Below are 8,104 nucleotides of genomic sequence, written 5' to 3' on the forward strand. Positions count from 1 at the left end.
AGAGGGAGACAAACCAGTTATAAGAGACTCTTAATCTCAGGAAACAAACTGAGGGTTGCTGGGGGGCGGGGGGATGAGGTGGCTGGGTGATGGACACTGGGGAGGGTAGGTGTGGTGAGCGCTGGGTGTTAAGAATGATGAATCACAGACCTGTACCCCTGAAACAAATAATTAATTATATGTTAACTTAAAAAATTAAAAGATATATATAGTAAAAAAAAATTAAAAAAAAGAATCCACTACATGTTCACATGCAGTAAATATCAAATGTTACACTGGGGAGAAATTACTTAAACATCATTCAAGTATAATCTGCACTGTTATCTGTTGATTATCTATTTAAATTTATTTAAATGTAGGGTAGAAAACAGGTGCTCAACTAAATCACTGAAGAAAATACTTTGTCCTGGACACAAGATGCCAACACATGTTCTAAAAAAGGGATTGAAAATTCTAAAAACAGACAAGTTAAAAATTTTGGTCACAGTGGGTTGAGCCTGACTCTTGGCATGATCTCGGAGTCCTGGGATTGAGCCCTGTGTCAGGATCAGTGCAGAGTCTGCTGGAGAGTCTCTGCCTCTCCCTCTGCCCATCCCCCACTCAGACACACATTCTAAATAAATGAATAACTAAATTTGTTTTTAAGATTTTCTTTATTTGACAGAGAGAGAGGGAACACAAGCAAGGGGAGTGGGAGAGGGAGAAGCAGGCTCCCCACTGAGCAAGGAGCCCGAGATGGGGGCTCGATCCCAGGACTCTGGGGTCATGACCTGGGCCGAAGGCAGACACTTAACCAACCGAGTCACCCAGGTGCCCCTAAATAAAATTTTTTTTAAAATTTTGGTCACATTTTAAAAATGTGCAAAATTTCCTGTTTGATTACCACTGTGTTTGAGAAATTAGGCTACAGAAACACCAAAAAACACAAAAACAAGGCATTAAAAATAAAGTCATAAATCTCACTTCTCAAACGTTTTGTGCCTCCAGATCATTTGTAAATGCAACATACTCCCAATCAGCAAAAGCTCCAGATGCACTGCACTGTGTCTCATCAGAGCCCAGGAGGCCTTCATGTCTCCCCTTGGCAAGGAGTTACAGGATCTGAATGGTGTGTGAACCTCAGAACTCCCTGCAGTCCCTTTTTGTTTTTTAATTTATTTATTTGAGAGAGAGAGAGAGCATGAGCAGTGGGGAGAGGTAGAGGGAGAGGGAGAAGCAGACTCCCCACCAAGCAGGGAGCTGGACACAGGGCTCAATCCCAGGACCCTGAGATCATGACTTAAGCTGAAGGCAGATGCTTAACCGACTGAGCCACCCACGTACCCCTCTGCAGTTCCTTTTTAAAACCATTTATGCTACTTATGCTATTTCCCATTTTCAGTCACCATCAGGGTTTGTTAAACATTCCCAGTAATTTTGCATTCATTCAATTTTGAGACAAAACTGTGGTATAAAATCTCATTTGGGTTCTGCTAATAACTTCCATTATGATCTTGGAAAAACAGCCTGTTCACTGACTCAACAAATTGCAGTAAGCACCTGTATGAGTCCTTTTGCCTTGGGGAATTCACAATACTAACCCTCAATAAGTCAGAGGGTCCAAGAATTGTCTATTAGGTAAGAATCATTTAATTCTAACAGAAACTTTAACTGAAAATGTTCACATACTAATAACCACCACTACTGCAGCAGAACACAAAAGAACAGGCAGGCTTTTAAAGACTTCCCAGTCTGGAATGGAAGGCACAAAATATGGGGGCACATTCCTACTGAGAAAATAAAAAACAGAAAGTTGAAATAAATAGAGTTTTGACCATTCTAAACTGTGTTATAATCTACTGAAAAATAAACTTCAAATGTTAACAAGGGTAAAAATCAGACAAGTTTCTCATTTCTCAAGGGTCATTTCCTTCCTTCACTTCACTGGGTTCTATAGGCAACCTCTCTTTGTAACTTGGGAGGGCACACTATTCCCCAAGCTTTCATCAATATCATATGTAGACATACTTTATGACCATTAATGCTACATCCATTTATTCTCTCCCCTCTTTTGGTCTCTCTAATCTTCCTTATCTCTTTAACAATAATCTTTGAAGACCAAGCCACCATTACCTTTCACCTCTCTACTGGTCTAATTGGCATGCCTACTTTTTATTCTGGCTCTCTTTCAGTCTAGTCTCCATGAGTAGCTAAAATTCTTTTCTAATACATAAACTGTATCATGTCACTACCTGACCCAAGCCTTCATGATGATTTCTCATCAAGAAAAAAAATCTCAACTATTCACTACGGCATACACTGCTCTACATCTTGCGTTCTCAGTGGGGTAGTATTGCCCCCAAGAGGGAGAAATTAGTTGAAGGTGGGAGCAGTGGAAGGCAAAAATCTCTTTTAATGTATAAAAGCATAGATATAACAGATATATTTATAGTACACAAATAGCTGAGTTAAAATTTCATGAGGGGGGTCAAAAAAATTTCATGGGGGCCATGGGGGGGTCAATTAAGGAAAAAAAAAGGGTTAAGAAACACTCTTGCCTTGTTCACTTAATTCCAGCCGCAAAAGACATTTTCCTATTCCATGCTATAAATGATAAACCCCTCAGTTTGAACTGGGTTCACCTTCAGCACCTCCAACATTGCAAGTCCCCTCCTTCTGATTATTCAGGTATCAGTCAGCTCAAGTGTCCCCTCAGAGAAGCATTCCCAACCATCCTAACTAAAATGGACACATCCGTTTCCCTAGCCCAGTTGTATCCCGTGTTTATTAGAACAGTCAGAATAGTCCCTAGTACTGCTACAGTATGTGCTCAACAAATATTTAAGAAGTCTAGTAACTACAATATGTGGTGAAACAAAACAATGTTTATTCTCCAGTCATACCTTGGAGAGATAATACTTCACAATTATGACGAATGTTGAAGTATATAGGTGGAATAAATGACCTCTGACCAAGGAGATTTTGGTTCTGCAAACAGCAAACTGCTCATTTAAGTCCTTGGGCAAACAATGTATACATAATTGTTTAAAGTTACTATCTGAAGATATTTTTTATTCAAAAAATCATTTTATTTTGCTATGAAGTCTTTAAATTTACATAATAATTTGCTGAATAAAAACCACAATTCCAAATTCAAAATAAAATCCTTTAAAAAAAAACACAATTCCTTGGGAATGTATAGAATTGTCTTTTAATTTTTTTATTAGTTCTAAGTAGAGCTAATCTAAAATACAGCTTAGAGCCTCCATCCTTTTTGGTTTATAAATGAAGTATCTATCTCCCTCCAGTACTTCCAAATAATATAAGATTTGAAATTCAAAGTGATATTGTAATATGAACACCAAAGATGGGAATTCTTCTAGAAAATTGTATGGTTCTTCCTATTCTTTTTTTTTTTTAGGATTTTATTTATTTATTTGACAGATACACAGCGAGAGAGGGAACACAAGCACGGAAGTGGGAAGGGGAAGCAGGCTTCCCACGGAGCAGGGAGCCTGATGCGGGGCTCGATCCCCGGACCCTGGGATCATGACCTGAGCCGAAGGCAGACGCTTAACCACTGAGCTACCCAGGCGCCCCTGGTTCTTCCTATTCTTGATATTTAAGAAACAAAATCCAAGTTAGCTATTTGGGCACAGCAAAGTTAATGCCCATTCCCACCACTGCAGAACTGTGGAAATTTTTTAAATGAAAAATTTCTGAATTTGAGTCTCATGCCCTCCTTCTCTATCACAAAAAAACTAAGCCATATTAAATTCAGTGTAATACCTCTCATAAGGCAAACTGTTCATGTTCACCATGTCATTTTAAAAATCTAACATATTGGGGCACTGGGAGGCTCATCTGACTCTTGGTTTTGGCTCGGGTCGTGATCTCAGGGTTGTGAGATCGAGCCCCATACTGGGCTCCACTTTCAGCAAGGTATCTGCTTGAGATTCTCTCTCACCTTCTCTCCTACTTCCCCAACTCTCTCTCTCTCCAAATCTTTTTTTAAAATAATCTAACCTATTGATAACTCTCAAAGACATTAATACAGTTTATTTAATTAAACAGGCAACTATTTAATGTGATCTAATATTTAAGACACAAGACTTTAGGTCTCTAATTCCCAGAATTCTTATTAGCCAGCTTTACACTTCAAAGTTCTTCCAAGTGCAATTACATGATTTTTATTCTAAAACTTACTATTATTACCTAAAACAATCCCATCAGATTTTATTAATCTCTGATCTTTACTGACTTCATGCATTTGGTTGGGGACTACAGGGAATAAAGTTAAATTCTCATTGTCTTTAGTTAGGATAAGGAACCTCCAAAAAAAACTTTAAAAATATATATACCCAGTGACCAAGCAATTTAACTGGTAGAAATTTTATCCTATATATACATTCATATATATGCTTCATAATACATGCCCAAAGACATACTTTAGAGCATATAATGGGGAGGGGGGGCTCGGGGGGGGGAAGAGGAAACATCAATTAATCACTGACCAAAAAAGATCTGGAACATACCTAACAATGACCTAGCAAGAGGTGTAAAAACAAGGGATCTCTCTCACACACATATGCATTTATTTGGAACAATCTCCAAAACAGAATACTGGGAGGAAATAAGTAAATGGCGCAAGTGTGTACAGTGTCCTTGCATATGCATTAAGAATGTATACAAATATGCCTGTGAGTACATAGAAACTTCTGGAAGGATACACAAGAAATAACAATGAATACACCTGAACAGAGAAGATGGGCGACTGGTAGACAAAGCATGGAGAAATTTACTTTCACTACATAGCATATTGTATTTCCACGTCTGCATACCAGATGCATATTATTCAAATAATTCAAAAATATATTGTGTGGTTTATGTATCAATAGTATTTGAAGGCTAGTTGATTTTTATTAGGTGTTAATGCTTTCTAAAGTACAATAGTGTGCTAAGGATTATTTCTAGATTTCAAACAAGTATTTGAATGATGGCTATAATATAGGGCTTACTTAGGTAATTCAAACTTAAGTTTGAGGAGTAAGACAAGTTAGTCTACCTCTGGTTTCCGAATTTCCTTCTGCTGACCACTGACCAAATATGATTGAAATATTTAATAAATGTCCATTTCTTTAACAGGCTTGTTTCTGTAACTAATGCACACAACTGCAGTATTTATGGATTAAATGTATTCCAGTATGAAACTCAGTTCACCGAGCCCTTCAAAGTCTACCTAAACAGCTCCATCTACATAGGTGGATAGAGGATATGGTAGCCCCATTAACCTATATAAATTTTGCACTGGTGAACTATTTTTCTCATACTTTCATTTATCAATTATTGCTTACTTTGTTGACAACAAAATTCTTGAGCCAAGACCTTTTCCTAAGCATCACAATTTTTCATGCTGAAAACATTTACTAGATGTCACAAGAACCTGAAGCCTTCCATCCTGATCTGCTGCTCTTATTCTTCGAAGCTGTAGCACCAAAACCACCTGCCATTGGTTAAAAACTAGTCATCCTTGCTTTCTTCCAGATAACAGCCCCCCACAACCAATTAACCACAAAGCCCTGACCACTTTGTAATTAATTAGGGTCTTATATTCCTCCTTTCCAATCCAAATACCATATAAAAACCGGTTTTCTTACCCACAGTCTGAGTTACTACAAATGCACCCTTCCCACAATGTAGTTTTACTAAAATACAAACCTGACCACCACCATTCTCTGGCCAAAACACTTCCAAAATATCTTGCCATGGAGTAAGATCTGATTAGTTTTCTACTCTAATTGTGGATTACTACCAGCCTCACGCACATTTATCAGCTCCCAGTCTTTGTTCATAATGGGTCTTCTTTGATTGCACCTGCTCCCAAAGACAATTTTTAATTCATCTTGAAGATGATACTCAGGCACTTCTACCTCGCCAAATCCTTGGACATACTCTTTAAGATAAACAATTCTCCCCCTTTTGTTCTGAATGGTCATTTAACGTTCTCCTCATCCTTCCCAATTAGTTTATCTTCCACTCATTTCTCCTCTCCAAACTCTCTGTAACACTTAATTTTGGACAAGTCTCATATGTAGTAAGTGAAGTCACCCAAACATACCGATCACCACCATTAAGCTGAACACACAGAAGGTTTATTTTTAAATGGGTAATGGAATACGTGATGACCTACTGCATAAGATGCTCCAAGTCAATCACACCAAAATGCATTTTTACTGATAAGATTCCAAGATGTATTTTATATTCATGTGTGCTCTTTTCCTTTTCTTCCGCCTGCCTCCCAAGTCATGTAAACGTAATCCAAGTCTCAAATTATTCAAAGGTGCTGCCCCACTGATGTTTACCATCTTCTTGTTTTCCCTTAGACCTTTTCTTCATCACTGTATCATAATTATTGTTACTGTATTCCAACCTCTGCCACTAGGGTTTGGAATTGCTCAATAATAGGAACACCTTGTATCTACCCCACATTCGCTGCTTTAAGTCTTCAATATAGCAAATACTTAATGAATGGAACTGATGTTCCATGTCAACAGCACGTACTGTAGAATTAGTGATTCATCATCTATGACCACTTCTATCTTATACTAACTTAGGCTCTTCCCAAATATAACAATGATATAATTCTTTACAATTTATTCATAGGCCCTATCCATTTTTTAAAAATCATTTATTTTGGGGCACCTGGGTGGCTCAGTTGTTAAGTGTCTGCCTTCAGCTCAGGTCATGATCCCAGGTCCTGGGATCCAGCCCCGCATTGGGATCCCTGCTCAGCGGTAAGCCTGCTTCTCCGTCTCCCACTGCCCCTGCTTGTGTTCCCTCTCTCGCTGCCTCTGTCAAATACACAAAATCTTTAAAATAAATAAAAAATAATCATTTATCTTATTGACCAAATACATGTATACATATATCCAATTATGACAGCAACAATGCACATACATTAAATTAGCATTTTAGGGGCACCTGGGTGGCTCAGTCAGTTAAGTGATTGCCTTCGGCTCAGGTCATGATCCCAGGGTCCTGGGATCGAGCCCCGCATCCGGGGCTCCCTGCTCGGTGGGAAGCCTGCTTCTCCCTCTCCCACTCCCCCTGCTTGTGTTCCTGCTCTTGCTATCTCTGTCAAATAAATAAAATCTTTAAAAAAACAACAAAACAGATCATTTAAAAAATAAATTAGCATTTTAATACCTAAGTTATATTTAACGACGTGATAAAATTCTAGAAAACAAAAAACTCATTGTAGTACTAGCACCCATGCCACTGTGTGTGCATATCTTCAAGCATTATCCAAAAGAAAATAACTATTAAAGAACAAACAAGAAAGCAATAGTTGCTTGCCAAATTCTCAAGTGTTCATTTAATGATGATGCAGCTAAGAGCACATACAATCCAGAAGAGCACTGAGGTTCTGTCAGGTAGAGTTTGCTGCAGCTGTTCTAGACAGCAATAGCTCAGATTGGAGCAGAAAAAAGCGAGCCTCCAGGGAGAATCCTGGGATGAGGGGAGCTAAAGGTAGGATGATGAGCATGGGAAATTCTAATGAAATGGTGAAGATACTGAATGCTGGGGAAAAAATTTATGAAAAACTTATAAAAATTAGTTCAAACAGCAATTAATGGTCTTAAAAATCAATTCTCTTTCCACACTATTGAGTAGAAAGAAAACTTAACTATTGTTCAAGTAAATACTAAAATACACTTAAAGGCACCTGGGTGACTCAGTCAGTTAGGAATCTGACTCTTGATCTCAGCTCAGGTCGTAAATTCAAACCCGGCTCTGGGCTTTAAAAAAAACCAAAAACCAAAAAACATACACACATACTCTTGTATTTCACATAGTACATATTAGCTATATAGAAAAAATTACCTTAGAACTTTGGCTAACCTGAGTTGACTCAATTTATTCGTCCTCCTTGTAGATGTTAGATGACATGTACCACTGTAACATGTTATTAAAGCTGTACCATAATGTAAATTGTAAAATTTTTAAGTCATTCCCAAATACTACACTTAGACATTTTTTTTTTATTTTTTAAAAATTTTATTAATTTATTTGACAGAGACACAGCTAGAGAGGGAACACAAGCAGTGGGTACGGGAGAGGGAGA

Source organism: Eumetopias jubatus, unplaced genomic scaffold, assembly GCF_037043125.1.
Source record: "Eumetopias jubatus isolate StellerSeaLion01/CBP00866 unplaced genomic scaffold, mEumJub1_p1.0 scaffold_3, whole genome shotgun sequence".
Lineage (NCBI taxonomy): Eukaryota > Metazoa > Chordata > Mammalia > Carnivora > Otariidae > Eumetopias > Eumetopias jubatus.